Here is a 6,447-nt window from a genome sequence, read left to right as displayed (position 1 = left end):
TGAAACAAGGCACTTAGATAACCCAGTGGTGTTATTTGCTCTTCTTGAGTGCTTCCTTCAGCCTGTTACGCGAGTTCGATCCCTAAATAAATTAAATAATAATAATAATAATAATAATAATAATAATAATAATAATAATAATAATAATAATAATAATAATAATAATAATAATAATAAAAATGATGTCGTTTTAACACAAAAAATAAAACTTTGACAGTGCACAAATATGACCTTAACTATTCAAACCTGTACAAATATGACTTCCCTCCAAGTCAGCCCTTTTAACGACGTGGCACCGTGTGATTGGATTACCTTTCCACATAGGCGCGAGTAAAACTCATGCATGGGGGTTGCAAAATCGGAGGTCATATTTGTACAGGTTTTGGATAGTTAAAGGTCCTATTTGTGCTCTGTCAAAGTTTAAGGTCAAAGTTATAATTTGGTGTCAAGTTTACAATTATATTTATGTATTATCCCTATTTTTTTCTTCAGCTTTTATACAGTTAAAGGGTATACTTGAGCATTGGCAAAATTAAAGGGCATAGTTTATAATTTGATGTCAAGTTAAAGGTCCTGTTTATGTATTATGTCATTAAGCACTATGTAATTTATCAGAAGCTGAATATTACAATGAAAACTTCTAAGAGAATTAACCTATTAATCAAATAATTAAAAACATAAAGACAAACTCAATAAATAGAGTAGTTTATCATATTATTGTGGTGTACCGAATGGAAAGACCCAAGGGAAAAGAAAAGGAAAGTATGAAAAAAAATAATTTTATCTACTACACGTCACAATTTTAGAAGGAAAAGAGTAATTTTATCAATAACATGTCACAATTTTATAGGGAGAAAAATAATATTTATCAACTACATGTCACAATTTTGGATAAGAAAAGTAATTTACCAACCACATGTCACAATTTTAGAGGACTTTTAAAAACTAAAAATTATCATAATCTTATCAATTACATGTCATAATTTTAGAGAAGAAAAAATAATTTACCAACACATGTCTCAATTTTAGAGGATTTTAAGAAAATTAAAACTACCACAACGCCATTGTGAGGACTACCAAATTTTGATATTCTCCCTTCTATATAAATATAATTATATCTTCACAAAAATATCAATCAAAACTTTTTATGAAAATAGTCCATTAGGAAACCTAATCTATTAAGAAATTGGTACCCTTCCGTTATATAATCCATAAGAAAAATTGGATTAGGCACATATAAAAAGGGTCAAGATATGGGTAATATATTACATTCTCTTAAATTAAAATCAAGAATTAATTAATGTTGCTATACCATTTTTTCGATGGGATTATTGTAAAATCCGGAGATAGTGACTTTTGTGATGGTCGGAACGAAGTAAAGTAACTTTTGTGTAATGAATGAAAGAAAAGTGACTTTTGTGTAATAGATACAAAACTAAATGACCATGGATGAAATTTACTCAAATATCTATCTATAATCTATATCTATATCTATATCTATAATCTATAATATATATAATATATTAAAAATGTGAAGACCCTTAGAAAAGTGATTTGAACTTTTCGTCCTTCATTGAAAATCTCTGTAATAGATAAAATTGTCTTTTCAAAATAAAAGAAAATGGTACTCAAATCCCAGTAGGAGTCAAATAGTTTGTTAAGCATATTAAGTTATTAACTTAAAATCCATGAGAAAATATGGGTACATTACTTACAAACGTTGTTGCACACCTCCAAAAAGAATGTTTCCAAATTATTAAGTTTTCGATTCTTAGTTCCTGTTTGGGATTGGTTAATTTAAAAAATAAGCACTTATTTTGAGAAAAAAAATAGTTTTTTTTTTTTGAAAACAAGGTTGTTTGGCAAACTTGCAAAAGTGCTTTTAAAAAAAAGCAGAAAGAGTTTTTCTACTTCTGGGATGATGCAGAAAATTTCTGCTTTTCAAAAAAAGCAGAAGCAGAAAATTATTTTTTTGTCACGATCCGAACCGGGGCCCTAGCCGTGACGAGCATTCCGAACCATGAAGTCCCAGAACACCCTTCTCTATTTGGAAATCATGCACAACATTCACTTAATAAAAGATAATGCGGAAATAGACATCTAATACGGAAACATGGTCAATCTAAAAGTGATCATAATACTGAAAACTGAAATTCAAAATATATCTGAATAGTAATAATGTCTGACTCAGTTTGCGAAATCTCTACTATGAACTAAACAAACTGTTTGAAAACTGGGACAAGTCCACCAGTCGACCAAAACATAACTAAGGATAAATTTCTGAAATAACCAGGCCTTCTGGATCATAAAAGGCTCACCATTGCACAATCTGATCTGTGATCTGAAATATCTATTGTTTATCTAGACCCCTAGACTGTGCCTCAGAACCTGGAGGGAGGGGGGTCAGCATAAAAGTACTGGCACGCCAAGCAATCCAAAATAGAGTATTTGAACATATATATATAATAGGTGAGAGTAATTTTCATCAAACATCAAGCATAAAATAGTTTCTGAAAACACATGGGCACTTTCTGAAAACATATAACCTGTCTGAAAATTTCAAATTTCTGATCTGTGTATTACTTCTGAGTTAGGTGGCATCCCCTACAACTCTGATATTCCACAGGCGATATGAAATCTGCCATTGACTCGGCGGGGAAGCCTCCAACCCGAGTGTGCCGCAAGAGTTGGAGTTCCTAAATCTGATACACCACAGGGCTCTAGGCCAGCGTAATATATAAACTCGGATCGGCAAATCACGGTTTTGGACAATGAGTTATCTGAACTCATGCCTTCTTCGTGGAACCACGTAAGCTCTATTTATGCCCAATTTTTATCTTGTTCTAAATCATGCATGTTTATAATTTCAACATCTGAAAAGTCTGATTTCAAACATGCATTAAATCTGTTCTGAATTATCATGGCAAAATCTAAATTGGTGTCGTCACACCGAGACTTGCAAGTTCTATTTTTAAGCCATAATGCAATAAGCATGATCTTTCATTAAAACATGGTTCAGACCACCCAAACATGCAAACAGTATAAGAGATTTCATGTTCCGAAAGCATAAGTCAAAACTATGCAAGAACTCTTCAAACATAAGGTGGTCATATGCTTTTGAAAAAATTCATGCACTCTTTCATTATATGTATTTTCAACATTTTTCAATACAAACAACCCTGTCTTTGTAATTCAAGATTCATAACCAATCATTCATAAATTAAGACACTTCATAACATGCTTTTCAAGATGTATTTAAAAAACAATCCATATCATATGATAAGTAAGGAAAATCATAACAAGAGAAGGATTTTCACATGAATCATGCTCTCAATTCAATCATCAACATTAAAACATGTACATATATACATATATCAATTCAAATAAATTTAGGGAAGGCCTAAAGACCAAAATAATACTGTCAAAACTTCTAAAAACATAATTATATTCACAAATTCAAAACCCCATTCTTAAAATCATGATTTCTATGCCCATGAGATTTGAGGAAAACTCCGTGTACCTTGATTATGGAGAAAAGTGGATGATTCTTGAAGCCTTTGGTGTGGGGAGTCCAAATCTTTAATCACTTTCGAAAACCCACGGTTGAATCTTGATTTATTTGGGTTTTTAGTTTGAAACCCTAGAGAGTGTTCTTGGGTAATTTGGGTGAATAAAACCATATTTTGGTGTTTTGAGAGTTTAATCCCATGTTATAGCTGGATAAGGGGTGGAAGATACCCATTTTGCCCTTAAAAACGCGAAAACAGTATCTGAAAATTTAAAGCGTGCATCGCACGCTTATCGCATGCTGCTATTGTCTCAGTCACTAAAATGGCCATAACTTTTCGCTCGAATATCGGATTTAGGCAAAATTGGTATCGTTGGAAATTTTATTCGAAGAAATTTCATTTGATATATAATAAGCCCTCATATTCATCATATTCTAGGAGTTATGGTCGATGGAAATTGACCTAAGTTTAAACATCCACTAAAACTTATTCGATTGAAATATTTTCAACTCGTCTTAGAGTTAGGGGGTTTTTGTGAACTCAATTCATATTCAAAGGTATTATTACACTATAGGATTGACCACCACACATATATTAATGAGGAATCATCTAGTTCGGGTCTATACGCATAAGGACGACGGTATTGATTCTATCCTGAAAGTACGGTCTGTTACATTATCTCCCCTTTGGGATCATTCGTCCCCGAATGATGGGTAGGAACTTGTTGAAGCTTAAAGGTATAGAATAACACTGACATGATGTGCCTTCTAAGAAAGGACATAACTGATCTTAAATATTTAAACTTCTATCATGAAACTGAATTCTGAGCTGACTTGACTTTTCTTGCTTCAAGAAGCTGATTCATGCTGAAAATTTAGGATTCCCTTGAAATATTCATGATTCAATCATACATATTGAAATTAGGAAGTGATAGCTTATTCAAGTACGAATCATAATACAGAAAGACTTAGATCTTACAAGGGTATTACACTATCTGAGCTAAAATACTTAGAAAATTTTGAGATTATACGCTGAACTTTTATGCACCGAGTCATGAATAGATAGCTGAATCTGAAACATGATGCTTGGAATGAACTGAATTCACAATTTATATGGATGGAATAGATTATCTCTTGTGGATGGCCATGCGCATGAGACTTCGGATAGTAGGACTGGGTGAAAAGGTGGAAAAACCATAGTAACTTGTCTGGCCGACTGTTAAATTGAATTATAGACTGAATTATACCAGACACTTATACTTAACTGGAGTATCTCTTCAACACTCTTTCTAAAGAAGTTCAAGTAGCATTACGGAGCAAAGAATCTTGGGCCTGAGTTACACAAGACATCCAACAAAGGAATCATCACAATTACACTACTCTATAGCATGGAATAAGGACATATAACTCATAAACTAGGACAGAATTTCCAGGCCTTAAGCGATGCAACTTCTTACTTTCAAGCTTAGCACACTCCTCAAATACTTCTTTAACTATACTATTCCTGTTGAATACCATACTGATTGGTTCAACTTATAATTCTCATACGAGCATTGAAAAATTATTCTACTAATGTCTAAAGTAGCTTAAATCCTTTCACTGTGATCAAGCCTAATTCTAAATCACAAAATACAACATGCCACACCACGATACTAGTATAAACCACATGATTTAACCTTCTATATCTTTTTAAAGATCACACCCTAATCATAATGTGCCTTACCACTTCAATGACTTACTCTGAACACTTACTATGAATTTACTAGCGCATATTACGTTCTTCAACATAAATCCCAACATGTAATTCAAGCCTATCTTTATAATCATATATGGACTTCAAGGCAAACACCCGTAAATACATATTTCACATAGTCTCTAAACCATTGTTAATATAACTCCCATGCGCTACCCCAAGAACATACACACACAAATTTCCACTAACCATCATATGTATCAAAGACTTCGCCCCATATCTTTCTTCACACTTATGGCCTCATCCAAAACAAGCATACAATGATCTTTCATCAACAAGAACTATTTACACATCACCACTATCATTACATAAGGAGGAGTCACTAAAAGGTTAGAACATAAGACTTTGAAGTATGGAAGGATACTATACAAAACTCGACACTTAACTGAGGCCTGAGGAACAACGAATCAACATCAGGGATTTATCAAAGTGATATGAATTAGGGCATACATGAATATAAGCTGAATCTCGTCAATCGTAAAGAGTATAGCATGAATTATGGGAACTGAGCACACTATATAGTGTGAGTACATGAGTCATGAGCTGCATGACCTCAATTTGAATTTCATAACATATAGAATGTGATTCCAACTACTGAATAAACTGAAACTCCTCATTTTCGAATGGGGAGAGTACATGACTCTCAATCATATGTATGAACATGAACTATGACCATGGAACTGAATCGTAAGACATGAGTAGGTATTTGGATTACTGAAAAATACTGAGATAAGAATGGGTTGAGTCTCACCCTCACTTTCTGATGTATTATATCATACTGGCATCACTACCAGAATCTGAGAGCCTGACTCGGTTACTTATTCTATCATCTCCCCCTTATCTTTAAGCCATCATCTTAAGTTCAAGAGATCCCTTACTAGACTCTAAACTAAACTACACCCACTGCACTCTGGGTTCTAGAATACGGCAATACACGTAATTAATAGAACTTAACCTGAATGACTACACCTGGAAGTAGAAAAACCCACTGCTAATACCACCTCCTGAGACACACTCTATCATTCTATAGCCCAATAATCACCACATAATACTGGAACACTTACTTACTTCGAATCTTCATTAGTGTCCCCATAGTCGGAGCGCACACCTTCTAACGCTTCAACTCTTATTTCTATGAGCTCAACCTTTAAGAACTCAATCTTAGCTTCTAACACTTAACATGGAT

This window comes from Capsicum annuum, chromosome 12, assembly GCF_002878395.1.
Source record: "Capsicum annuum cultivar UCD-10X-F1 chromosome 12, UCD10Xv1.1, whole genome shotgun sequence".
Classification (NCBI taxonomy): Eukaryota; Viridiplantae; Streptophyta; class Magnoliopsida; order Solanales; family Solanaceae; genus Capsicum; species Capsicum annuum.
This window is presented reverse-complemented; position numbering follows the sequence as displayed.